Consider the following 27,897-nt stretch of genomic DNA (forward strand, 5'->3'; position numbering starts at 1 on the left):
GATGTTCCAACATTTAATTTCTCCTAGATTAAGCCGGACACGCTATTAATGTTTAGTCTTTTAGCTGGATGGACCGTTTTATAACTGGAAAAAAAACAAAATAAATAACCAGGAGAAATTGCGTTATTTATGTTATTGTGCGACTCCTCGTGAGTTCACGAACATTTCAGAGGCACTACCAAATTGGTTTATCTCTGAAAACCCGTAAATAGGTGGTTTAATTCATTATATTCTTGTTAGGGTCTAATACACGATGCTGCAGACGGAAATTTGCCTATCAATTTTCTGCGGAGCTATCGACAGGGCTCCGTAGACTTCGACTTTCTATACTCTCCACTTCTCTATATTTCGCTCTATTCGACCCAGAAGACCGATTAGTCTACGTCGACGGCGAAGCTTCGGCCTAGGAAACGAAATATGGCCGTTCCATGGTATGGGATCGCAAAGAGCTTTCGTGAATTATGCACCGGATCGCTAACGTAACCCTTTCCGGATTAAAAATACATAATAATGTACAGGTGAAATAAAAATAGTGCATCCAAGCAGCTTTCGAAACTTTTAATAAGACTACACCTTCAGACTTTCATACCTGCTTTTAATGCATGTCGTAAAACTTTTAGCTATGAATATATTTATCAAATCTGGTGGAGAAAAGTTCCGCTCGTCGATCATACGTCGAAATTTATTCACTAGAAATGTCAGTTGGCCTAATACATTTTACCCTGACCAGTCGTTTGGTATGCAGGATTCGTGTGCGGATGCCTTTATGTACACCATATTCATAAATTCAGCCCGCATGAATACGAAAGTGAAGGAGCCTAATGCCCTCCTCCAATGGTAATTTATTCATGGTACCAGTATCAGTAAGTCCGCTTTAGGTGAGAACTAATATACACACATCGGGAAGGTCTAAGGATATTTTTATAACTAGATTAAAGTTCTTCCGCAATTAATTAGAAAATAAAGTTATGCATTTATAATGTTAGAAAGTGTTTAATATATGACAAAACTAAGCTTCTTTTGCTAAATTTCTAACTTATATTGATTTTCTCATAAGTTGTAAATATAACTAAAAACGACCTTCTTTTAACTTAACAAAACATTCTCAGCAACCAAAAACGATTAAGTCTAACATAGGCGATACTTTATATTAAAGTATCGCCTCCACGGTTATTAATTACAGCCCTAAGTCTATCGTCCATAGTCAAAATGACGTTGATTGCCGCTTATGGCATTCTGCCCTATTCTTCTGAAAATAGCTCCCGGAATCAAAAAGCACCGCAACACGTGGCGAAACTCCCTTGATGGATGTCTCAAACATGCTCAATTGGATTCAGATTAGGCGATTGTGCCGGCCAGGGCGATGTGATGATTCCTTCTTTGGTCATACAGTCTGTCATAGTATCGGCGACATGTGGACTAGTGTTATTATGTGTGAGGCGAATATTTTGGCCAATAGCGCTGATGAATATTCGAATTGTAGGGTTAAGAATGTTATCGATGCATTGTTGAACTGTTAAGAATCGATGTAGAAAAACGAGGTCGGCTTTGCGGTCAGTCATTATTCCGGTCCATAGCTCTATATGAATGGACTTCTTGGACTTGTCGTAAACGTTCAACATTTCCAGACCGTCTCCACACTCTTATTCGATACGAGTCTGTGTAAAATCGACATCTGGATTCGTCAGTGAACAAAACTGTGGCCCAATAAATTCGATATCTTCGCTACCACTCTAATCTTGCAATGCGATTGGTTTTGGAAAGAAATGGCCATTTCAGTGGTCTTCAATTATGAAGAATGGCCTTATACAGACGATTTCTAACAGTCTCTCTGTTCTGTAATCACGCAGTGCTCTCGTTGTAAATCTGCAACAAATTCAGTTGCCGTAATTGTAAGTTGCCTTCTAGCTGTTAAAACTAAAAATCGATCTTGAGCTGCAGTTGTAATGCGTTCACGTCCTGGGTGTTGTTCGGCCGGAGTTCTAGTTTCCTTAAAGCGCCGCCCTAATCGACTGATAACATTTTGGGAAACACCCATGCGCTGAGCTACTTCAGTTTATCTCAAATCAACTTGAAGAAAACCTACCGTCCGATTTATCTCATCCAGCGTTAAATGCCATCGTTCCATGGTAAAACATGGTATTTTCAAGGCACCCGATACACACCAGTAAGCATCGAAGAAATGAAAATGAATCAACCAGACAATTCAGCGAGATAAAAAATTCTGACTTCTTCATATCCACGAGACAATTGTTTATTTACTTTAGCGTTTTTTTCAATCAATTTAGATATGTATACGAAGTGGGAACTTGCACTAATATACTATAGTATAAACTGTAATTTCAAGTATTTGTTATCGGTTTTATGATTTTCCCAAAGTATCCTTAGACTTTTCCGATGTGTGTATATTTTTTGTAGCATTTGGCATCCATGCGCCATAAGACCATTTTTCTAAATGTTCTAAAAAAATGAATGAAACAAAAGTTTGGTTTAGACATAAAATTAATTTTACCCCGATGGAATTTCATTTTTATGAGCCAATATGTGTAAATTTATGCATCACACAAATATCTCTCCCGTGGAGATTGGAGCTAAAAGCTGCCATCAAGGAGGACGCTGGATTAATGCATTGGACTCGAATTTGAATTACAGAGGCTGGAAGTTAAATAAGTGAGCAGCTTTTTAGGAACGTGAGAGGTCTAGATAAGTGCCGGGAAGTGGGAAAGTTTTACAGAATACGACGTCAATTCAACCTTTTTTGAGTTTCAGGTCCACACGTTGCTTCTAAATGCAAATAAAAAATAGGTAACAAGATGCGAATTCGAGGCAGAAAAGAAAGCTCAAGAACAAGCCTCAATAATTATTAATATTTGAGGCTGAGAATATTTTTACCGGATGGGTGTTGTGGGTGAATGAGCAAGTGAGCATCAAATGCTTAGCGATCAAATACAGCTTCGGTATTCTTAATTTAGAGAACCGGTTTAATTGGCAATTTTTTTCTACTACTGTCAAAATATGGCAATTTCACGTGTTAATGTCAGTGCCTCAAGTTTTTCCATCGGTACCACTATTGTATTGCACACAACACATTGGTACTATTTTGTGTTGCGCGAAGTAAAATTCCCTGCGCTAGGCAGTTGGCCCACATTCTTTCACTTCCCGAGATACAGACTGATTAATTTTTGTCGATTTTGAAAGGTCCTTGAAACAAAGCTTAGGTAACGATGGCCTATTTTATTTCTGACCAACCCAATCATTGGCTACCAATAGTGCCTAATCGACATTTTTGGACAACCCATTCAGAACGGATACTCTTCTAAATACCAAGTACAAAATTGCCTTCCGTGAGTCCATTGTATAATATGGCCCAATGATAGATCGACATTTGACCGGAACTGCAACGTATTCCAAAAGGAAGTTCGAGCCTGTTGACTGAATAATGCCTCTGTTATATGGGAAAAATGCCCGGGGACCGTGATGAATAACTTATGTTGAACTCATGTCAATTTGCACGTGATTTTTGTTTCCATTATTGCTATTTCAGTACGGACAGGGCACGTACATTTTAACTACTCCTATTGACTTTTTCCCGAAATTACCTTTCGCGGGCGGAATTTTCTCGTCATTTTGTAATTTTACAGTTTAGCCGTTCGCGATGAATGCCCCATTGTGCAGCTGGGAAATTGAAATTTTAAAAATTAAGAATCGCTTCAATATGTTAAACCGCAGTTATAACGGTATATATTGTAGAGGAGCAATTCCTATTGAGTTAAAATTTGCAGTTTAAGACCAGGGTATTAGGTAAGTAAAATTATTATATAGCTTTTGTTTATGGTTCTATTACCGAAATAGCACTTTAAATCGAGGCTTCTTCTATTTTATAATAGTACATTATTGCACAAGTTTGCAACATATTGGCCCGCAATCTAACTTAGCGGTACGAGGGGAGAAGAGGCAACTTAACAAAGAATCAGTGCGGTATTTGCTTTGCGCTTATCTTATACCGTGCTGCTCTAAAATGATCCCATTCCCTCCCCCCCCCCCCTGTTAACTTTTCAACAAATTCATGTTAATTTTTTAATTTAAAAGCAGCATTAAAAGGGACAGAAAATGCTATCTTTTGGCATTTTCATCCTTTTTAACTTTTGCTTGCGCCATCGATAGCACAAAATGGCCTATAAAAAAATTGAAACATAAATCAAATCATACCTCAAATTAAAGGCCCTTCCAAGCTACATTTAATAGTCTATTACAATTCAAAATTTATTGATTCGTTTTTGAACAAAACAGGTATAAATTTGGTAAAAAATGCAACACAAACACAGTAAAATAAGTTTCTCAAAAACTAATCGATATATGTTGGATCACAATACGCCATTGAATATAGTTTTGAAAGACCTTTAATTTGAGGTGTCATTTGACCCATTTTCATTTTTAAAAAATAGGCCTTTTTGTGTGACCGGTGACGTAAGCAACATTAAGAAAAATAAACAAACGTTAAAAAATTGTATTTTTTTGATATATTTATTGCTGCTTTTGAATTATAAAATATAATTTGTTAAAAAGTTAAGAGAACCCCCCCCCCCTTTCTCTTAATCCCCCCGTGAATTTAGATTCGTACGCTATTCTTTTTTCTAATTGAAGTGAAACAATTATAACAAAAGACATTTCTGGACACCTTTTTCACAAATTGATCGTTTAAATTGCGTCCATCTATCCTAGCTAACACACAGAAGTAATAAATTACTACCAGTGTGGTCAAATTTGAAAGCTTCTGTTGGAATTCTTGACTAAGCGAAACTATACAGTTTCTAATTCTGCTAAGCATTCAACCTAAGCTATTTCAACTCTCTCAAAATAGACATTTTCAGTAGTCACTTGGGAGTAATTTTCAGGAATTTTCTTTTATCTTAACCGACCAATTTTGGAAATAAGTTTTAGTTTTGTGAGAGAAGTTTAAGTGCAATTTTCAATGATTTTCATTTCCGGTAATGTTGAAAGTTAACTTTGGTGTTTTCAAGTAATCTTAATTAAGCAATTTTAAGAACTTTTCTCTAGATTTTTAGTAAATGAAAATGGGAAATTTATGTTTAGTTTTTAAAAAATGGCTATTATTTTGAATATTCTATATTCATTGAAAACGATTGAAAGTGAAAAACTGCCATTAAATATCTAGTTTGATAAATAGTCTAGAGTACACTAATCCATTCACGAATAGTCAGTAATGTATGTATATATGCAACTGTATTTATTGATATTGTTACAAATTACTTTTAGAAGGTTTTTAGATACAAGACAGGTGACTACATGTATTTTTAAGTTGTATTCCTTGTGGGTTACAATTACTTGCAAAATCGTAATGGCAGAATGTTTTGGGGCCCTAAATTGGTACTAAATTAAAGAAAAATGTAAAAATTAAAGTGTAAAAACTCAGTAAGTTTTTGTAATATTTCTGACGCAGAATGTTCTGTTAAATTACTGTAGAGCAATTCCGGAACATTCGCCGAACATCCATACCTAGAGCAGATCCCAATGCTCAATCGTCCAAAGAGAAATTGACTTGCGTACAATAAAACCGAAGGTACCGAACTTGTACATGTACTTGTTCCACGACACAATAAAAAACAGTTACAAGGGGTGTTCAAAATATTCAACAGGATTTAATGCGTTGGATTAGTATTTTTGGGGGCACTTAAAGTCTGAGATTTATACACGAGAGATAAACTTAAGGGAGAAGCTCCTTCAAAGATAACCGTCTGCTGTGCGACAATTAAAAATAATATAAAATAATAATAAAAAGCAATAAGGCGACTTTCGCTGAGAGGAAGGAAATGCATACAAACAAATGGCAGTAATTTTGAACACTATTTGTCACTATTTTTTTATTTTGTTGCAGTTGTTATTATCTAATTTAATTTTTCGTTATTATAATACAAAGATGGCGATTATTCCGAACATTTATTAAATATTTTAATTTTTTCATAGCGTCTTTTTATTGAGATAAAATTATACGCGTGGGAATTATGAAACAAATGGGGTACAGACAACTTTTAACATTTTCTGAAGGTTCCATATGATTTTAAAGTAAATAATATACAGGGTGTTCAAATCATAAATATCTCTCAAAAGACTATTTCCTTATCCAATCTTGCAATTTATAAATTCTGTTAATGGTGTCTTATAGCGTATGTCGAGACGCCGCTACTCACAAAATTTGAATTAGTTATGTCGAGCAGGCAAAATTATGAATATAAAGTAATTAATTAAAAAAAGTAAAATGTCCAGTATCTCCAGAATGAACCGAAATTTACCCACGATATGTGAGTGAATTTGAATCATGGCGAAGTCCCGTAGCCCCTGGCAACGTAACTAGAGTTACCTCTGAAACACCCTGTATATTAAAGTGAAAAAACGACACAAAAACAAATATCGATTTCAGTGTTCACTCATTAAATTGAACAAATAGATCTATTGTTTACACATCATTACTTGCTGTTCGGTCCATCGTAACGTACCGTTTAATTTCGCCGATACACATCATCATAAAATCATAACTCAAATGTACTATACAGATAATAAACTTGTTAACATCCATGTTTAGTTAAATCCTTGCAATTATAAATTCCATGGCGGATTAAAAAACTTTAATATGCTCGAATTTCGAAATTACTATAATTATTCGGAGGTATATTCAATAGCCGCAATTTGGGTCTGGTTATTATTTTTGAATAAACAAAAACATGCTTCATAATGAACGAAAATGTTTATTAACGAGAATATATATGCTTCTGATTAATAATTCTAGTTGTTTCATTTGGGAATATAGTTTAAATCGGCGAAATCAACAGAGTTTTCATGTAACGTTTGCTCACAATAGAGTGGCATCGAATCTACTCACGAAATTTTCCTGTATTATCAACTGCCAAAAAATTGTCAAACAATATCATGCTTCATATGCTAGGAAGTGCAGGTTTCCTTAACTCATTTTCTACTACTCAATTTAAACATTTTTGCTACCAGTCCTTGATTAGAGAAAGATTAGAAAACGAAAATTCACATGTTAAGAAATGAACAACGACACCAGCAAATCATTAGTCCACACAGGACGGGAGATTCAACAAATAATGATTTAATAAGTAAGCACTATAAGATTTGATGAGACGAATCAGTTTACGGTCGAGCTGGCTCATAAATGGAGTCGAATAAAACCTCATTATGTACGCGTTACATGCAACGTTTTATGTGTGATTTCATGTTGACCTGCGAATAATCCAACATTTAACTCAAAATTTAATTGCTTCCAAAATGCGACCTGTTAAAAGAAATTTATGTCCGCCCGTTAATATTCAGTCATTGTCACTTCCCCAGTAAAACATATATGCGACCCGCTTTATTCTACTATTTACAGTTTTATTGTACTAGGACCATAATGAGTCAGTTTATGGCTGCAAAATAGTATTGTGAAGATTTCTTTATTATCAAGTTGAATGCGTGGTAAACGGCCTTTTTCTTGACCTGTTTATTTCACAAATTTGTAGATAAAACTGTATATGTATTTAGTTCCGGAAATTGGTACTGCTAATTACGTCATGGCAACCATGCCACTATGTCCGCGTTTTCAAATTGATAGTCAATCAAATACTCTAGGCCTTAGTCCTTCGGTTGCCTCTAAGGTTTCGGAAACTTAAAAAGTGAAGCACTAGATCATTTTTTATCTAGACACCTCAGAGTATCTTTGAGAGATACTTATGCTAGCGCAATATGAACCTATCGTAATTTTCTTTCATATCCAAGAGGTGTCCAATTTGTCAGATGAAGAAGTGAATAGCATCCACCATGGTCGTTTTTCACAAAATGCTTATTTTATCTCATTAATACTCTGCATCAAACTGAAAATGTCTTCGTTTTTTTCAAGTTTATTACAATTTGGTAGTTATCCTTCTTATTAAAAAAAAAAAAAAAATAGGAAATGCTCAAATGTTTAATGAAACAGTGGTGGATATACTTCGCATCTCATAATTTCACGATTTTAATGGGCTCCTTTATAACTTGAAATTTCGTGGCAAAATCACAAAAAAATCAATAACCTTGTACCATTAATTAACCAAAATGTTATCGAAACTCCACATAATAATATCATGTTTACAATAACGACGTCGTTGAAGGTGAGCTGGCAAGTCGAGATACCGAACCACTGCGGCACTGTGCTGAGAAGAGCATGGCTGCGCCAGCTTCTTTGTTTTTTAATATTAATTTCTTTCCTTTTGTTTCAGGTACAGTGTCTCAGATAGATTAGCCGACAGTCCTTTTAATCCTCCAATATGAGGTAATTATAATTAAGCTCCTTTACATTGTACTTTGCGGTTATTAAATATTAATCAGACGAGGAAGAGAAATAAACGGGTTATTGTCCATGGATAGTTGCAATGGACTTCGTTTTAATGGTTGAATAATCAGTCGAGTGAGATAAATAAATACAATGTATCCCAAAAATGCATGGTGGTATGAGATTATTTCGGTCAATACATTAAGGTTTGATTTAAAAATTATTTAAAAAAGTATCTCGTTAAAACGCTATTCGTGATCAAAATTCTTGAAAAAAAACATGTTTTTTACTATATTTAGAGTATTTTTTATCGATTTTAATAAAAAAACCCATTGCGCATTTATTTCATTAGGACGGGGATTATTTTCATGTAACAGGTTTGTGGGTCTATTCGCAATGTGCAAATGGTAAATTATTAACTATCTTCGTACAAAAATGGCCAAAAGTTCTCACTGTGTAGCTGCATCGTATTGACTTTTTTTTTAATGATGCATTAGCCCTTTCTCCAACTTTTCTATCTGTTGGTAATTGCGTCTATGATTAACATTTCATGCCGAAAAAATGTTATTTCCTTTGTCATACCGAACGCCGATTTGCCATCACTTCGACAATTATCAATATTTGTCGATCTTTAACAACACTTAACGCTAATGTCATTTCTGCAAAATGCCATAACGAGGAACTTGCCACTAACACATTGCGAATAGACATGAATGTTAATGAAAATAATCTTAGTACTAATGAATAAATGCATAATAGGCTTCACTGAAAACCACTGAAATATTCTCCAGATGTAGCAAAAACATGTTTTTTTTCTTCAACAACTTTGACCGTAAATAGTGTCCAAACAAGACATTTCTTTTAAATAATTTTTGGGACAGATTTTAAGGTCTTGGCTCAAATAATGTCGTGATTCCATTTTTGACCATGCATTGTCGGGACACCTTGAAATGGGTGTTCTCGCATTTATTTAAGAAACCTGTCGAGGGGAATACGTGATTCCTCCCATAAGTGTGTAACATACGTTTAAGTAAGTACAATTTTTCTTTATCTGACGGGAAGTTACCTGCGTTGAGGAACATTTTACGAAGACAGATTTCTAAAGTCCCAAAATTTATCACTTATTAAATGTGAAATTATATTTTATGTTACGTAGAACATTGCCGCCTGGAACATTGCCCATGCATATGCAAATTGTGGCATCTCTATACGTTTTCATCATAGCAATTATGCTTATGTTGGTATTTGTGCCGCATCGGGGAGGCATTAATGGTGACACCATTTTTATACCAGCAGTGTATTTATTTTAGCGGTTTGCATACAAATTTATCAGGTGAAGATCAAGGCGCAAAGTGCACATTTTTGCAATGGATGATGACGACAGCGTTTTGTCCCAAAATTAAGTGCGGCTAAGGTTTAAATTAAGGTCTCAACAACGTGTTTTCGAGAATGTTGTTTAAACCGGGACCCTTTGTCGTCATATTTAACATTATGCCCGCATACCGCTAAAAGGGAGCAGAAAGGCGAAAATCAATAGCGCAGAATTCGCTGATAAATTATTAAATAACCCGCATTGTTTACTGGTCGCCTCTGAAAAGGGCGAACACTCGTGTTTGTTCACTTGCTTTTCTACGGGCATAATAAAATCGCCCGTTTCAATTTACGCTCACTCCGGACCATTGTCATAAAATGCTCGACTGCGACTAATTAAATAGTAAAAAGTGTTTTCACGACTTTTTTTCCGCGCAAAAGTTTATTATGTTTGCCTTTGTTTTCTGACATTTTTACCTCTGTTATGATTTCATTTACATCACTTGTCTTATCAAAATTAATTCCCCACCCCCAATAGGAGGTCTCAAAATGCGACAGGATGGAAGATTTCACGTAGACAACGTAGAAATAACGAGATCTGCTACTTAGTCTTTTTTCTAATTATGACAAATAAAACAACTTTCTTAATCAAAACTGGTTAGGTAGTAAACAATTTTGATTTTGTAATTAGCTGCACGTTATAAGCAACTACCTAAATTGGACTCGTAACGTTTCCTGTAGGTCTACAGACAAGCCACGTGGCGCTTTACGCGCCACGCTCCAAAGGGGCCGACGTCGCTTAATCGGCTTTCCATTCTTATAAAGTTTATCTCGGTTTCTGCCTTAGGCACAGTTTTAATTTCCGGACAGAGGGAATTTCATGTATCAAAATCTTTGAGGAATAAATTCGCGACAATAAAATACCGCATTTTTTACCACGCTTCTCCCGCTAATCTGCACTAGTGCATTGAACCGATGGGTATACTCGTGTAAATTACCACGTACTTCTGGAGTGCTTGGTTTAGTGGCGGCCTAACTAAAAGTCGTCAAGTATTTTATTGCTAAATTATCAGGGATTCGTTAATGGGATTGGACACTGGCCGATACACTTAGTGTAATTCCCTGTTTACACCAGCTTATTACTAATCGTCGGTACTCGCCTCTTTCACTAATACCATCACGTGCGAAGGGACCGAATTAATGTTAAGCATTAATAGAATTAAGAGTGTGAGTGAATAAAAACGTGTTCTATTCATTTATTAATTACTTGTACGTCTTGTACGCTCCCCTTCTTTCCAAGGCTTTCTTTCAACTTCCTTCGGCACTTTGAATTTGAGGCGGTGTAAAAGGGCACAAGTAATCGCACAACTTATGGAAATTTTGAATGTCACAATATCTATCCACCAAAATTGCCGTGTCTATTCAAATTTGCCAATATTGCACCAACGGGATAACGGTGGGATTAGGACAAAGAGCAGTTGAACGAAAAACGTTCAGAAGTGTTTTCTGACCGATTGAAAAATGAGAATTTTTAAGAATTTTTTTGTTTTGTTTTTCTATCTTGTTCCTTCGAGCCACAGGCCAAAAACTTCCTTTCTGCGAATTTTTGAAATTCTTAAAATGTTTAGGGATGCGTGCTGACAAAGTTATGAGTAAAGTAGACGCGAGTACTACACACTTACTTGTCAAGTAAGTGTGTACTAGACGTCTTTGCACAGGATATGTGAGACAAGATGGAATAAAATTCACAAGGCCACAGGATGATGTATACGGCCACATAACGATACGGATGATTACGTAACATGTCATGGTAATAAATATTTCTTATTAGAAACACCTGTATTTATGGAAAACGTCTCATCTATGAATTAATGATGTAGAAAACAAACATTTTTACACGTCTTTAGAAGGCATTTTCAAAATTTCAACCTCGTTTTCGTTAAATTCATTGTCCGGGAAAAAATGATTTTGGGCGTAGAGTTTGGCCCGTAACATCATTACTCTACTTAAAACTTTGTAAGCATCCATCCCTGAAAACTTTAAGTACGTATTTCAAGAATTCGCGGAAAAGAAGTTCTTGGTCTGTAGCTCGGGGAAAAACAATAAAAAAAAACAAATTCATAAAGACACTTACTTTTTAATCAATCAGAAAATATTTCTGAACTCTTTTCCTTCAATTGCTCTTTGGCAGAATTCGACCGTTGTCCGTTTCCTACAATATTGGCAAATTTGAATATATACTGTACCATTCAAGATTTTTGCGTATAGATATCGTAATATCCAAGATTTCTCCGATTTATACGATTATCTATCAATTTTTAGCACCTCAAATTAAAACTGCCACTGCGAGTTCAGAGAAAGTCGTGGAGGCGCTACATAGAAGTGATTAGTAAACAAAGGAGGTTTCTATTCACTCGTAACTATCAATTTTACCAATGGTTCGTTTGTAAAAAAGAAATGTTAAAGTGGCAAATACCAATGGTTAGTGCTAACTTCGTATTAACAGTCATCGCTTCCTTCCCACATCGAGGCCACAGGACAAGGCCCATTGGATTATGTAACGAACTCCTGAAAATTGCACAATTTTCCTCATGTTTACCCTCCTGTTGTGTCCTGTGCCTTTCGATGCCCTCCAGGTTCGGAGTCGCCATCGAATTATATCTGCGCACCGTTTCTTGCAAACCCAAACAGTCGACAATAAAAAAAAAAAAAATTAACTGAGCATGAAAATTCGTGACTTGTTAGCGCCCCATATCCACGAACCCATGGTACTACCGTCGTCGCCGGTATCAGATTCCGTAAATCGCTGAATGGCTGAGTCATCAAAATAAACCTCAACCAACATGCAACCTGCACCGGCGTTCTTCGGCTTCGCATGGTCGGGTGGTACCCATTCGATAATCGGTGGTACCGCCGCGGCAACCGCCGTCCCCCCCGTACCACCGTCGTACAAACACACATATTCAACAGGTAAATGGTTGAATTCCCGAGTGTCTGTTTTTTTCGAGCTCGTCCTTTTTCGACGGATTTCGAGAGGTCTCGAATAGCAGGGCCATACGCGACTTAGCCCGTATGGCGCGACGCGTCGGTGTGTGTTTGCCTCTAAACATCATGACTGAATTTTCGTAGTTCAGTTTAGGCTTCATCATCAGTATTTCAGACGGATTAATCGTAGACGTTTCGATTTGTTTTTGTTTATAAGCACGCGTTGTTACCGCACGGTTCGGATTTTCTTCGTTTCCGTTCACCTTTGTTTTACTGATTGTCGTACTTGCGTCATCCGTTAGCGTTTCGCAAGTGTTAATCTATGCGAAGAAGAATCCCATCCAATTAAGGCTTTACAGACGGTTATAGGTGTTATAGTGTGTGAGTGGTCGCTGTTTCCGTTTTGGCGCCCTTTACAGTGTGGATTTACCTTTAGATTGGAATACGCACGACGGATTTCCGGCGGACTGACTTTACTGAATTGGTGAGCACTTTCATACACAAATCCCATTGAATTAAAGTATTTTTAATTCTGTAACCGCGAAGATTTTCCAGTATTGGTTCTCATTATATCACATAAAACGCTTGCGAAATTGGAACCTAAACGGAAAAAAACTTGTGGTTTGTGCGAGTCTTGTGTTGCATTTCCATATAGACCACCCAACGTTTATTCTTAACGACACATTTGGTCTAATATAAATATGTCTTAATTGATCCTTGTTGTAGACGCTCGGCCGTCCTAAATTTAAATTAATGTTCAATTCGTTTACTCTAAAACCCGCGAGTTTCTTACACACACAGTGTCCCAAAAATTGAAGTCGAATGAGTGAAAACCTTGACCCTCAGCGAATCGTTAAAGTTTGCGCTAATCTCAGTTCCTCATCGAGAAACGAAGGTTCAAAGGTCGCACCTTCGAGTCTCTTCAGCTGAAAATATGCGGCTTATATACACAGCGTTTCAAAAATTTAAGGCCAATCAGCCCGATTAGTTACCCTTAGCGAATCGTTACGATTTGTATTAGGCTCAGTCCCTCAACGAGAAATGAAGACTGAAAGGTTGCGTTATCGAGCCTTCTCAGCTGAACATGTGCGGCCGTCACCATAACCGAACACTAACTAGACACAGTGTGTCACCGCCAAAACCATACGCCTTAGAATTTCATGTTACAATGGTATTTTTCGGTAAAATTGAAAAGTTAACAAAAAGAAAACCGTTGGAGGCAAGAATCAATGCGTACTAATCGTCATTATCATCAAACTTGAACCAACTAGAAAAAATGCCTTGATTTCACGCATTATTGTAAGTGTAAATATATACATTTTTTATTATGTTTTTTTCCTTTACTGAGTTATGTAAAGATTTGTGTTTAAATTTTAAAAGCATACATAAACGAAACTATCGTTGGTATGAAAAAAATTCACTAAACTTTATTGCAGGATATTTTATCAGCTACAACTTCAGTTCTTATGACTTTTTTCGTAAATGTCGTGGTTTCCGAGTTACTCACGAGAACGGAATTTTACGTAAAATGTATACATTAAATCAAATTTTGATAATTTGTGTAACTCTTTTAACACATTGACTGCCGCTTCAGAAAATTACCCAAAACGGATATTTTTCTTATGGAAGTTTCTGTATGAAAAAAAAATTACATGTGTACGCGTCACGTGGCATTCAACGTGTTCAAACAATAATATGTTCCAATAATATATTTTTAAATCCAACTGTCTTACGGGATTGTGGAGTGGAAAAGGAGGTGCTGGGTGGGGTAACTAAAACGTGGTGTTAGTGTATTTTTAGTTTTCCAAAGGGTGATATACCACTTGTGTTAAATACATTCCTTGCGTAGGGGCCACGCTAATTTTTTACTTTGTTTTTAGATTCGTACGCATAAGGAATTCCACGCAAAAAACAATTCGGGGCGAAGGTAAACAGTTTTCATGAAGTGGCACTCAACTTGTTAAAAGAGTCAAATAAATTATTAGTTTTTGTTTCAGTATACATTTTTTGAGTAAAGTTCCGTTTTTTATGAATATCTCGGAAACCATAACATTTACGAAAAAAAGTCATAAGAAGTAAAGTTGTAGCTGTTGAAATTTTCTATAAAAAAATCTAATGGGCTTTTCCCATACTAGCGATAGTTTGGGTTATATATGCTTCTAAAATTCCAACACAAATTCTTACATAACTCTGTAATGGAAATAAAGCGCATACAAAAAATTATATATTTACACTCACAATAGTGTTTGATATTAAGAAACATTTTTATTTTTGAATATCTGATTTCCCGTAAAACTAACCCCAAAACTGAAAACAATTTTAATTCCAATTAATGAAAAATGGCAGCTAAGTGAATAGGAAATGAACACAATTTAGGCGGCAGCCAAAACAATACGGCCGAAGGGTTGCCTCGCTCGCTGAAGTCCCTATTACAGTTGTATCCACTATTCGCCAACTTATTGGAAACTGGATCCTAGAAAGTTTAAGCGACTTGTAAAAGGTCATTTGTAAAAACGAAGCAATTAGCTGTCAAACAGAAAAAATGAATCATTAAACATATCCAGAAGGGAAAAAGATTAAGATAAATAATAAAAACATTCAAAAGACAGAATTCTACTATTCAAGGTGTTGTTAAAACTTACAACAAAGACTAGCGTGTGTCGCGAAAAAAGAGAAAAGCTCAAAACAAACAGTTATCAGAGTATGATGAAAGATGGATTATGAGACGTGTAACTAATAACCCAAAAGTATGCAGCCGCTCAAAAGCATTTGAGTACCTCTTGTTTCACAAGAATTGACACCAAAATTCATGAAAAATATTTCATTGTTGAGTTCATTAATCTCGTATAAATTTTAATTAACTCATTAAACATATTAAAAAAAAAATAGAAAAATAATGCATATATCTAAATGGATGCTTCATCTATATGTATTTTTCGTGATTGAATAACTGCAGTGCACAATCGGGACATTCGTGCCAAGAATTTTTTCAAGATTTCAGGTGTCGTTTCGACTCGAGCTGTTTCCAAATTATTGAACCAGTCGTTGGCTGATGTGGAAGCCAATTGCCGGACCTTTCTGTGTAACTCGTCCCACAATAATTCAATTGGATTTAAATCCGGGCTTTGAGGAGGCCAAACCATTAATTTAGCAATATCTTCCTTCTCTAAATCGTGTAAATGTTCATTGCATAATTTGAATGTGTTTTTTGGGTCATTGCCTTGCTGAAACACGAGATTCTAACCTACAAGCATTAGTCCGGATGGTTTTGCATGAGTTTCTAAAATATCGTGGTATGCTTCTTTCCCCAAAATTTCTTCGATTCTCACGATGGCCGCACAGCTGGGCCAGGAAAACAGCCCCAAACTATGATTGACCACTTCCATTTTTACCAGTAGGCACGACACACTCCTTTATTGCACGTTCATCCACCGCTCTATGAACTATTCGAATTTCGACTCATCTGTCCATAGCACCTTGTCCAGTCTTTCACTATCCAATGTTGGTGTTTCCGGATCAGTTCTGCTTATTCCGATTGCGTAAGAAGGGTTTCTTCATAGGTATGTTTCCATGAAGGCTATATTTCTGTAGGCGACGTTTTACCGTAGAAAAACTCTTTGATCACCTAATATTTATTTCTCCATTAATTTATGGAGCTATTTAACGTCTATTTCTTTTACTAATCAATGCCATTGAATAATCATCTGCAGATGTAGTAGCTGTTAGACTCCCACTTCCTCGTTTATTTTGAAAACCACCCGTTTTTTTGTTTTTTTTTTAGAATGTTGTCAACGGCGGACTGAACTAAATGTAATTCTCTGGCAATTGGTCGGTTGCTTTTGCCACCCTTGTGGTAAGCCACTGCTAGCGCAAGGGTTACGTTGTCTAGTTATCTTCTTTTAGACATTATTTTTAACTATTTAGCATTTTATATCACACACTGCCTTATTACTGCGAAAATGTTAGTATACTAACTTTAATTTCGGTGTATTATGCCAAATCGCTAACAACACGACATTAATATCGCTATCTCGAATAACAATAACAAAAACAAATCCAGATTACCCCCGTAAATCATTTTAAACTGTTACATCTGACTTTTTTCAAGTCCCATAACGGTTTTATTTAAATTTTTAATTTCGTAGGCAATAATGTCCTCAAGCTAATATTAATTTGTGCATAAATGCCATGTTGGAGTTAAGTAATTAAATGTATTCAAAGGGGATATTTACAATCTTTATTTATTTAAACAATACGACAAAATGAGGATGCCCAAGTACTTTTGAGCGGTAGTACAAGTGCTCTCCAAGTAGCCACCGATGTACGACAAGAACTGAACATTAATGTTAGTGCTCAGACCATTCGAAGGATATTACATAAACATAATTTTCACGCACGAATACCCTGGGGAAACCCTATTAATCGTAAAAAAAGAATGGACTTCGCAAGGACGTTATAAGGACAAGGATCTTGCTTTCGTAGGACAGTTCTTTTTAGCGACGAGAATAAATATAACATCTGGGGAAGTGATGTGATGGAAGACAAATGGTATGATGAACACCGAATACTAAACTAGATCCACAAAATTTAAGATTCATAGTAAAACATGGTGAGGCTTCGGTGTTGGTACGGGGGTGTATGGCTTCCAGTGGAGTGGACATGTTACATTTTATTGGCGGCATGAATGAACAAATTCGTTTATGTACATATTTTAAAACAATACATGAGAAGCAGCGCAGAAAAATGAGGAATTTTTGAACACCTGAAATTTCATGCTGACAATGGTGCAAAGCGCACCTCGGGGGTAGCAAAGCACTGGCAGTTGTACAGTTGCCTCAAGGTGTCGCAAATACCCCCACAATAGCCCGATTTAAACGTAATCCAGCATTTGTTGGATATAAAAAAAAAATTAGAACTCGAACGATTTCAAATTAAAATTGAGTTGAAAATGACACTTCAACAAGAATGGGCAAATATTCATCCCTCGGTTACAGAAAATTTGGTCAAATCGACGCCGCGTGGCTTGACAATGCTGATAGATCAAAAATGATACCAAACAATTAAATTTTATATGAACTCTTTTTTTTTAAGTTTCAGTGACGTGAACAGTTTTGCCTGTGGCCGAGATTTTGTTCATTTTCTGTTCAATCAACTTTCATTTTTTATTAATCAAAAATTAAGTCGTTTTAAATTTCGTAATAACAATAATTAATAAACAATGATTCTTGCCCCCAAAGGTTTTTTTGTTAACTTGTCAATTTCACCGAAAAAAGAACAATATAACATGGAATGATGAGGTGTACTGTTTTGGCTGTAATGCACTGTAGGACATAGCAAAAAATTGACGGGACTTCATTAAAATTGGTCCCATTTTGGAACGGAAGGCTGCTATGTATGAGTGCCTCTGCGATGTCATTTCGTTGTCAGAGATGTGTCATGGGTCTGCATAAATCTCTATAAGTGAACCTGGGAACACGCGTTTGAAAAAATCCAACCGTAGATTTAAAAATTTGGGTTTTCATTATTGTTATTATAATAAACATTTATAAAAATACCGAAACGTGTAAAATTTCAATTTTTAAAAATTACTTTAAATAAATAAAATAATATTTAATTAACTTTTTTTATAAAAATATACAAAAAATAACAGTTTATAAAAGTTATCTAATAAAATTTAAAAAATATATTTTATCTAAATTTAATGAAAAGATGTTTCAAATGCAAAAATGTGTATCGTTGGTGGTAGTAAAACCAAGTTTTTTTTTGGCGACATCTAGCACATCTCTTTTTTAACTGACCATCTGCAGGAGAATTTGTTGGTCCTGGCATGTGACTGGTTCCAGTAATTTCAAATAACCTTGCTCTCAATGTTCTCGGAAAAATCTTCCTTGTTTGAGCGCAAAGATAAGAATGGAAGAATAAGCGCCCTTCCAAGAGATTTAAAAAATGCTTGCCTTTACACAATGCTTGTGCTTTGCCATTCCTTTTTCGTTTTTTAAGTCTATGGTATAACATAGGCAACGAGATAGATAGGCAGTTTTATCGGCACATATAACAGGTATTATTTCATGTAGATTCTCATAGTGTAGTGAAAGCAGCTGACACGGATAGAGATAGGATTGTGAATAATTTATGAAGTAGGTAAACAAAGAAGCACCGAAGATTGGTATAACGTGATTTGTTGGTATTGAGGGCTCAAGTGAGATGACCGTGACTCCGCTGCGCCCAGGGAGCATTCTCTTCTCATCATTTCAAGAAACGATTCCAAAGAAGCAGCATCAACAATAATTTATTTATGTTAAGTTTCTGAAGTGTTAACGCGTTAAATAACGAATGAAAAAAGATTTACCAATTTTTTTCAAAAAAGAAAATTTGATATGAATTTCGAGTTTCATGAAGTGGCCTGCCAGCTGCGAGTCACAAAAAAGGTTGGGGGCTTAAAAGGAGATTGACTCTTAAAAAATACTCTCCCGTGAATTGTCAGTATGATTCAGAAAGCTGAATTATACATATATGCCTTTAAGCTATATACCTACACTGAAAATTTAACATAAATATCTCAAAAACTAACAATTTTCTAAATCGAAATCTGACTGACTCTCACTGTGGGTAATGGTACTCATATAGGAATAAACGAGAGTATAGGGCGTTCTAAGCAGATCTGAGCACGCTGAACATTTGTGCCACCTCGTATTTGTTTCAAAAATTGAAAATGCCTTTTTCATATTTATTTTATATTCCTCGGTGTATTGAAATATTCGGATCTATTGTAGAATGTAAAAATGAAGTTTACAAACGGTCTAATTTTTTGGCACAAAATTACCACATAATTTTACACGCGGTAATAAACGGTCGGTAATAATGTATTATAAAATTGGAGTAGCGGTGTTGACACTCCAATCATAGCGGAAAAGTCTATGCAGAAAAATCCGGTTGATACCAGAGTTGAGAGAACTTCCTATAGCAAACCATTAGGCACGTAGCTGGGTGCGATAATTGAGAAGTAATTGTTTTAAAATCGACAAATCTCCCATGATTGTTAAAGAAGTAGACTCGGAAGTGGCACGAAGTGGGTGTGGGTGTATGAGGCCAGATACTAAAGCCACTGTTGTAAATGGTAAAAAACAGATATTTGATCTGATTGCTTTGCGAATTGCAAACAGAAGTGGAAAAGAATTTAAGCGATTAACGAAATGCGTTAAATACGTTCTTTTTTTTGTATATAGAGGAGGGAAACCTTCAAAAGGTACCCGATCTGATGCTCTAGCGACCGCGGGTTATGCGGAATTCGTCCCCGAGTGGGACGCCTACCCACTAAAAGCCTCCTCTCTTCACCTTGGATCCCCCCCGGAACCACCGTTAGGCATTACTTTGGGGGGCGGGGGAATACGTTCATTTATTAAATTTTGAACAAATTATATATATTAGATAACAAGATTCGCATCATTGGTCATTTGGGATTCTCCCGCTTATCAGGCGTCATGAGGGACATGCACTATCGACCCACTTAATGGGGCATTTGAATTTGTATCTCTCTTTCTTTTTCAAACAGAGGTTGAGCAAAATGAGAGTCTCTCTCTTCGACAACTTAATTATTCTTCATTTGACTGCAGAACCAACGATATGTGCTTAGAAAAAACCACTCGCAACCCACAAACTATTGTTTATCCCAAAACACCTATTTTTCCGAATCCCTTTATTTAAATGGTTAGACGAGCTTTACTATGCATAGAAATGGATACATTAAGATTCCAATCTCTTTGCTTGTTGCTCCGGAAATTTCTTTATATTTACCTAGAAGCTAAAAAAATGAAAAAAATTCTAATGCGTCTGAGCCTTTTAATTTAATTGCCAAATGAAACTATTTCATGTGTTACATAAACTTTCTAGCCAAGCCCTTTGTAATAACTAAAATAGCTCAATTACATATTATAAGATTAATTCTACCCTTGCCCCGGGTTATTTTGGTAAAGCCATGTAATTAAAATGGGATCAGACAACGACAACAACAAAGACACAGACCATATTATCAAAGCCAAAGGCCAGAGGTATATGGCAACCTCAGAGGGATTTACCTAAATGATACCTACACTATTTTGGATCAGGTACTCGAAATGCTTTTGGGAGAGCCAGCAAAATATATGGTCTGCTTACACGACATGGTTTTAGGGATTGAAAGAAAAACACGCTTTAATAATTCAAAGAGGACGTGATGAAAAAAACAATAATAGTATTTAAAGAAAATGGCCTCGTTATTATGGAAAAGGGAAATTACAGCGCATTTAAAATTGATTAAACATTATTGCGTTTGCCCATGTAAACGCTCTGCAGGGTTTTCATTACGTCGTTTTAAATAATTTAGTGCTGGAACGTATTACAAAAAAAAAAAAAAACTTTTATTTGCTTTAAACTGGTGCATGTCATATTTCTGCCATAGTCCTAAATATAGAATTATTGAGATTTGAAAGCTGAAAGCTTTCCAACTTTCATTTGGTCGGGTTAAAAACGTTATGGAGCCAATTTAAAAGGACAGGACGATACAGCCTTAATGAGGTCAACATTTAAATTACTATTACTGCAAGATGAGTTCAATAGAATGGCTTTTACATGTCGGGGTCGTAAAGCATTTACTATAAACTGGAAGCACGTATCTTCCCATCAAGCCATCACACGTTTAATAGCTTATGCTGCATATAGCATAAATCGGATATTATGGTTAATCTGATGCATTTTAGGGTTAGGGAAACGTTTCCTGATTTATGCTGTTATTATGTTAATGGTTAAGCGTAGTAGATATAGGCAGGTATTAAAACTATCGATCGAAAATTCGTGATGATAATTTTAATGAATTTGCCATTTAAGTGATCTACGTGATCCAAAAAGTTGATACGATCGATGAAACGTTGATGTAAAATCGATGTGTCACTCCTAATGTTTGTTAAACTGTTTTCTGAACATCCTATTTAACTCGTCAATGTATTTCTCATCGGACAGTTTCCGGTCTCATGAATTTGTCATGAGGGAGCTTCTGGTCCTTTTCTCGTTTCTGCAGATCTTCCATGATGCGGGTAAATTGCTCCCGCAATCTCTGCTCTTCTTTGATCCAAATTTGTGTCTGCTCAACTTGCCGTAGTGCTGTTTTTCGAACATGAGTCGATTTTATAATTGCGCTGATTCAGGTCCACACAGTGCAAATTCCAGGATCGATGCGTTTAAAATCTCGATTGCAGTAGAATTGGGTTCCTTCGAGAGTGAAAAAATCGGCGCTCAGTTGGGCCTACGAGCATTGAAGCCGCTTCCAACAAGGACTTTGAAGGCAAAGCGATACCTTCCCGTTCTCGTGTTAAATCTCAAAACCGCTAAAAGTTCTTCATCCTACGACCTATACCACCTCCATTCAGCATCCCATTACCGGTGAAATGCTTGAATTCATTAAAATTCCCCATTTGCTCAAAAATATCAGGTCAGTGTTTTCGTTTCGTTTGGATGACGAAGATGTTTGTTCTTAAGATATCTTTTCTGATAATTTTTAAGTTATTCAGATTTTTAGAGAAGTTTTGAGATGTTCCAACGCAGGCTTCAAAAGTTTTCTGCCAGGCTTGGTTCGCTTCATGAAAATCTATGTGTACTTCAGGTAGTCTTAGTTGTCCTGGAAAATATTTAGGTTTTTTTCTGTATTTTTCGATAGTTTTTCAATGGCTTTGCTTAATTTAACTTTTTTCTACAGAGGGAATTATTTTGATTGTTGTGTATCTCGGAATTGTCGATTTTTGGCTATTTTCTACACATTTTTGAAACTGCTGTTCGAAATGTTTTTCGATTTTTGAGTCCCGTGATTATCGAGAAGTTTTGCCGTTTACTTGATTAAAATCCGGTCTTGCAACCGGACGTCTTGGCTTTTTTGTTGAACAGTTAATAATCGTTATTATCGGTTATATTTCCATATAAGTCCAGCATTGATTTCACGCAGAGAAATAAATAACGCGAGATATTTGATAGCCAAAGTATTCGTTGGAGAATTCTAAAATATTACGTCAAGATGCTAACAAAATAATAATTTAGTAGTTATTAAATGTTAAATTTAGTTTAGCATAATCCTGTAGGCAAATGCAGATTAGTAATTTTATGAGCAGTAGAGCCTTTCAAGTTTTATGAATAGCTCGGTCGTTCCCTAATAATTGCAGATGCTTCATATTCCGTCATACAATTGGTAAACAAAGTAATAAACCTTCTCACAATGTACAGTTAAGTTATCCGCTAGTGCTAGAAAATTAATTAGGAATATGAGGATACGTCTTTTGATTTATTGGGTAATTTATTAAGTTATGGATAAAGCGGACCACACCTCTCTGTCAATGCGTTAATTTCCCTCGGTACTTGAACCTTGAAAAATCTTTTGGGTAATTTGTTTACATGCATGCCCAAATCGCAAAACCGGTACTTGTAAGAAGTACATACAAATCAACCTTGGAGGCATGTTAATTTGTGAAGAAAAAAGTTTAACTTTTGATACGTTGAAGTACCTACTATGAAGGTTCGTTGACGGTTCATTTATTAAAAACTGCAAATTGACCTTTGAGAAGGCATGTGAAAGACGGTGTATTTGCCTCATTAATCCACTATATTGGCCTGGGGTCAATCAAAGAGAACAAGCTAATAATTAAACTGAATTAATTCAGGCGTAACGGAAAATCCACAATCGATGTCTATACGCATAGTTTAATACGGGGAAATCTATTTATTCTGTTCCGCTTAAATGGGAATGCGGATTGTGTTTTTAGATTTTTATTTTTTAGACCTCTGCTATTTTGTCGAATGATCTTGTTCCCCTCTATTTTTTGTGTTTCTCTTATACCTTCCGAATTTATTAATCGAGCACTCTAAACCTTAAAAACCTCATCATGTTTTTTCAATCTTAGTGCATTTAATTTGCCCCTAGTAGACCCCTTGCCTTTTACATTGAACAACTTTCGTGTAGCACCTGACGGGGTAATACGTTAAAATACATATAACACATACAGAGTGTTCAAAAAATGAAAGAAGCTGTAACTCAGTTAATTATGAACGGATTTTGATGAACTAAAAACCAATTAAAAACTTATTTTTCAGACCGCTAAATGACGTCAAAGTCACCATTTTTTTTTTACTTAACTTCTAACTCCAGGTGTTAACTTCAGAATTTCAAATCGAACTCCATATTTTTCTTACCTCTTTCAAGGAAAATAGTTTTCTGAATGTAATGCTGTATGACAAGTTAATGTTAAAACAATTTTTGATTGCAAATGCTGAACAGTCTGAGTTATGTAACCATCTGTATCTTCGCGGGGCCATCTGCATTATTCTATAGTCATCTGCAGTTAATTCAATCTCATCCTATTGTATCGTCTTATGCGAAGACACCTGGACCCATCAACAAGCGGCGCCCATATGATACCCAGTGAGAAAAGGCAAAATAAAGTCGCCCTTTACTATTGTGATCACAATATTCTTACTCATAATTTTCTATGAGCAGTTTTGCTTCATGTGCAATTATTTTAAATTAGTTCTTTAGTGCAATGAAAATAGTTAATATTATCGACGACAATTATCAAGTTTTAATTTCAGTTGAAATTATTTAAAAATGAACGTGGTAATGGTGAAATGGTAAGTTTGCGACACCCCTTAATAGCAAAATAAATGTTGAAGGATTAAATGTTTGTTTCCAAGGAAAATGGGTAGGAACCAATTGTCCTGTCTGTTGGCCAGCTCATTCACCGCATCTCTCTCCGTTGGATTTTTGGCTATGGAACTACGTTCAAGATAAACTCTATGTTTTTCAGATAGAAAATGTCGATATTTTAAGGCAAAAAATTATAAATGCTTTATACAAAGTTATGCCAAATACTATCATCAATACTATATATATATTGTAATCAGAAGATGTCAGTTACATATATGTACAACATGATAATAGTCCATTCAAGCAATACCATTTGAAATGATGCTTTGTGTAAACTACGGATAAATACGTTGTTAAATGCAGATGGAGAATCCTATTTGTAATGTTCAAACCAATGTATTACTGCTCAAAGAAATAAACATTTTTATTTTTTTCGGTTCGAAATTGTTTTAATATTAACTTGTTAAACATCATCAGATTCAGTAAATAGTTTCTACAGGCTAATTTACAATAGTCAATTTCAGCATAACTGCTCACAGAAAATTATAAGGAAGAATGATGTGGTTCCAATAGCTAGGGGCTATTGGATTTATCTTGTCTTTTCTCGCTGGGTATCATAGATGCATTACTCGTCTGTGGCGTAAAGCGTTTTTGTAGAAGACGATAGAGTAGGATGAAATGGACGGAAATGCATGTAACTTAGACGACCCCATGACAATATAGATGCTTATATAACCTGTTATGTCCAAATTTAGGACACAACTAGGCTACATAACTCATATTGTTCAAATTTTTGCATTTCTTTCAGTTAAAAATATTTTAACATTAACTTATCACGCATTATCAAATTCAGAAAAATATTTTCGATTGAAAAAAAATGATGTTCTATTCGAAATTCTCAAGTTAACACCTGAAACATAAGAAATTGAGTTAAATAATCAATTTTGGCGTTACTTACTATGTAGTCTGAAAAATGCCATTTTATTTGGTTTTTAATTCATCAAAATCCATTAAAAATTAATTGAGTTATAGCTTCGCCCATTTTTCTCAGATACCTTGCACATGGATTCTTGCCAAGGGTTGGTGGTAAATGATCCGACGTTATTCCAAATGCTATCCAACACTTTTTCTTCGCCAAAGTGTAGGAGATTTAAAATAATGCTCGAAGGTGGACTGTCCTGAACATTTTTATAATTACTCAAACAAGAAGATCGGCACATCATAAAAGTGTATTTAGAAAGAAGCAGTCATGCTTCATTTTAGATCATAAAATAGTTAAAATCATAAGAACAATTACATATTCTATACAGGTGTTAGGCTCAAGGATCTCGATGTGTCATGTATAAATATTACATCGGAAAGTGAACGTTTCATACAAATGATCGGCGAGTCGTTTTGCAGTTGCAGGCCTAAAGGTAAGCCCTCGGGTAAAACTATATTTAGTTCGTCACTGGTTCTAGGGGAACTCTATAAAGTTACATCTATTTATAGATATTGTATCTCGTGATGTATTGAATGGTGGTATAGTGAAATGAAGACATAATTAATATTACATGTGGACTCAGTACCGCCCTTTATGGGGGGTGCAAGATTGGGCGCCTGCCCAGCGAGGCGAACGAAATTTTCTGGTCCTTGGTTTTTCTTGAGGATAGGAGGGCGGTGATAAAAAATTTCGCTCAGGGCGCCTGACTTGGCAAAGCCGGCCTTCCACGGCATCAAAGGTATAATACTATTCTTCGAGCGATGAACATCTCCATCGACATACTACAACATTAGTTTGCACATCAGTAGCTCTACGCACAGAAAAGCAGAGAGAATAATGAAATATAAAACGTAAAAATGCGATACAACACAAGGTATATAGCAAGAATTTACCACAATACATTCTCATGATTTTAGTTCAGCGAAACAATGTTTTTTTTTCAGTTTTTTATTGTTGCCTCATTCTTTTTTTTCGTCATGGTATTTTGATTAAATTCGAGCGTGTTTGTTTTTCTAGGCATTTGGGCCAAATGGAAACTACAAGACAAATATAGTAATGTATTTGTAATTGTTTCGAGGCTAAAATGTCATGTAAAAAAGTGGTAACTTTTTAAATTTAGGATTGAGATTTGTGTTTAAAATATAATTTCAAAGATGTTTTTGAGTAAATTTTAAATACGAAAAAGAAACATGGCGGATAAGATACCTTGTTCTAATGTGTAAGAGTAGGCTTTACTTAGGCGCCCATGTCAGCCTTTGCCTGTCCACAATTGGTGGTTTCTTCCTTAACCCTTCGTTTCACGGGTGAGGCCTATCAGTCCAGGTAAAAATTAAATTTGACTGGAATTCTGAAATTATTTACACTAAATTGTTCATGTTATATCTACCTTTTATTTGCCGTGTGACATAAGTTTACTGAAGTTTTTGCAAAAAAATACCAATCGATTTTTGAGTTATTGCATTGTATGTTCCCACAGGCCTCACCCGTGCAAAGCAGTAAGTTTTTTTTTATAGAAACACGTTCAAAAGTTATGGCTAAATTATCTGCCGGGGATTTCCTATAGTACATGGTTTATGTTCGGTGAATCCCAAAATCGACGGGGAAGAAGTTACACGTAATGAATTTATTAATATGTGACTAGCAGAGCAACTAGCAAGAACTTGCCTAAAAGTATACGTCTGATGACAAAAATAAATGTTGAAGTAGTGCTAAAAGATCAACCAGATCGCCACCAAACAAAAGGGGATATTGCAAATTTTGCAAATGCTGGTTATGTATGGAGCACGTTACCGCATCTTGTATTGACTGCATGATAGAATAATCCTCATTCTCATTCAAATATTTTGCGGAATTGGATTTTTTGTGTGGAAAAAGATTTTGGGTTTCTTTTAAATTTTCTATGATGTTAGATATGTACTTTTTCAAATAATATGTTTTGTTTGACTATTATGTTTTTATTTTTCAGTAATAAAGACGTTTAAAATATATGGTGCTAAAAATGTACATAGATAAATGTCATATAATTCTCTAACCAGATAAAAATATTCCCTTTTCAAATTTAGTCAAGACAAGCTAAGAAGTAGTAGAAATAACATGTTTATACTAGATTTTTTACATTTCAGAATTTTAACAAAATATATCATAAATTGAAATGGTGCTGACAGGCCTGACCCGTGAAAACGTGTAAAAAATTACCCACCCGTGAAACGAAGAGTTAAAGTATCCCATGAAATTTATGCTTTTTCATGTTATTTTCAGTTTTTTGAATTTTGGTTTTCCTCAGATTTAGTTTTTTTTTGTATTTTAAATGTATCCAAAACATATTTTACTTTAAACATAAATCTCTGTCATAATCGTGCTAGCTAAGTAAACGTAATATCGTTATCGAAATTGTTAAAATTTTTACGAAAAATCACACATCTTCCCATTCTGTTCGCCATTAATTCCAAATATTCCTACAAATTTCATGCTGTAACTTACTATCACTTTGTGACTGTCATGCGTGGACTGTTGTGACGCGACACGAAGCATGTGCTCTGGATCACAAAAAGAAAACACCCCATCTACAACAGTTGCATCTAAACCCCCTTTTTCTGTCACAGCCATAGTACAGATAAGTTTGGCAGTTTTGAT

General features: G+C 35.5%; 1 protein-coding gene across 3 annotated transcripts in view; it reads left to right on the forward strand.

The window, feature by feature from the left end:
* Window positions 1–27,897, forward strand: part of heph (polypyrimidine tract-binding protein 1 heph) — a 311,014-nt gene that overhangs the window by 37,616 nt on the left and 245,501 nt on the right. The window contains exon 1 of one of the 3 annotated variants that reach the window (XM_066289863.1): window positions 12,635–13,106. The exons of the other annotated variants lie outside the window; for them this stretch is intronic. The gene's annotated coding sequence lies outside the window, so the exon portion shown is untranslated. Of the gene's footprint in view, window positions 1–12,634; window positions 13,107–27,897 lie in introns of those variants that run through there. 3 annotated transcript variants of the gene reach the window in all.

The sequence above is a fragment of the Euwallacea fornicatus genome, chromosome 14 (assembly GCF_040115645.1).
Source record: "Euwallacea fornicatus isolate EFF26 chromosome 14, ASM4011564v1, whole genome shotgun sequence".
Lineage (NCBI taxonomy): Eukaryota > Metazoa > Arthropoda > Insecta > Coleoptera > Curculionidae > Euwallacea > Euwallacea fornicatus.